The sequence below is a fragment of the Anneissia japonica genome, unplaced genomic scaffold (genome assembly GCF_011630105.1).
Source record: "Anneissia japonica isolate Jap-2015-1 unplaced genomic scaffold, ASM1163010v1 scaffold287714_len2871179_cov188, whole genome shotgun sequence".
Lineage (NCBI taxonomy): Eukaryota > Metazoa > Echinodermata > Crinoidea > Comatulida > Comatulidae > Anneissia > Anneissia japonica.
This window is the reverse complement of record NW_022755542.1, coordinates 1,936,303-1,938,204: the sequence shown is the minus strand read 5'-3', so window position 1 is coordinate 1,938,204 and position 1,902 is coordinate 1,936,303.

Genomic DNA, 1,902 nt, shown 5'->3' with positions numbered 1-1,902 from the left:
GGGGGGGAGGGACCCCCCTCCCTTCTAAGGTGTATTTAATGACTTTTAAGTTCTTCAAAGTTCAAGTTTTTCCTCCGCTTGAAAACGGTCAGGTAAACTTTCTCATTCTTATTACAGCAAATATGCCTATTATGTGTGTATCCATATACATTAAAAGAAATTGGGTAGTTGCATACGTATTCTTTCCATTAATCGATGAACCCCAGAGAGGTCGGGAAAATTTTGACTCCTAGATGGCGGGAAATGAGCTTTCCCGACTTCTAATTTTCTCATTGTAACGGGTCCTGAAAAGGTAGGTCTAGAATTTTTTATTTCTTATTCATTTTTTTTTTATCAAGGGTGGAGGTGGGGAATCAGGAACCCCTGACCCCCTCAGAAACAAGGATAGAGCATCAGTAACTTTATAGTAACCCTCAATTCGTGACGTGTACATTGGTTTTGATCTTTGAAGATGACTTGCCTTCATTACAATATCGACCACCTTTGTGCTAATATATTATCAATCATTAAATTCTTGAACACAGTCTGTAGCTAATAAACTAAGAGCAATCGCATTTTGATGCCTCTGTTCGTCCCTAACAGGGTTTAATTCCCATTAGTCAGAAAAAAAATCACACCTAACCTTCATTTCAAACCAATAGTGACAATAATGTACTGAAACTTCAGAAGTACTGTAGAAGATACTTTGATTCTCAAAAGCTAGACCTATGACTAAAAAGTGAGAAGACTCACCGCTGTCTGTTCAAGTCGGGCAGTTGGCACATGGAAACGTCAAATGTTCACAATAGAACGTTTTATTTTGAGTGCGGACCTCGGTGTTTAATCAGTAAAACCTAGTATCCATCTTTAAACACTCAGTCTTACTTATTCTCAAGTCAGATACCTAGATACTACTCCTTCCCAGTTTACGACACATTCCACAGAATAATCTGCTAGTGTGAAAAAAAAATGCCCCAACCAGGATTCACACAAAATGTCTATCAGACAACAAAAGGTCCTGGGTTCGAATCCCGGTTAGAGAAGTTTTCTCACACTCGCATATCTTCTTCTACCGTTTGAAACTTATATATAATGTACAAGACGATTTAGAGTATATCCTTATGTGTTACATTTTATATAAATGAATGAATGAATGATTGAGGAAATGAAAAAATGAAGAAACGAACGAATGAAGAAACGAATGAATGAATGAATGAATGAATGAATGAATAATCAATCAAGTAATGGAATAGGCCTACACAGTGCTCAAATTAATCAATTCGAGCGCTGTTTCCATTATTTGATTATACAACACAGTAATAAGCAGGAATATAGATTTTATATATATATATATATATATAAGTTCTAAACAATGATAAATAATAATAACAGTGCTGAAAGAGGAATATGATGTTATAATCGTATCAAGCGATACATGCATTTTAATATATGTTCATGAGTTTGATTAACGTCATAAAAAGAACGAACATTATTACCCCAAAAGCAAATTGGTAATATCTTTGATTGATATTTACAGTTCCTTGATTATTTAAGATAATAATGTTATCATTACCAAACACAGTGCATGTCGCGCCGTTTCCCTTGTTACCAGAACTGTTCATGGGTTCAACATCAGCAGGTGTTATCGGTCTCTTAAAAAATAAAATAATTAATTAATAATTAGATAACAGAATTATTTATAATTATAAATAAATTTTACAACCCATTAAATTAAATCCAATACCATTAAATTGACAGCTTTAAAACTCCTGTTGACGTACACACCAACATTTTAACTGGTTGTCTTTTAATGTTTTTTAATAATCAAAAATTAACTGACTCACCGTTACCGCCTTGGCCAGGCTATCTATCGGTTGTCTGACTTCTGCAACAAAAGAACTGAATCGATAATCACTATATATA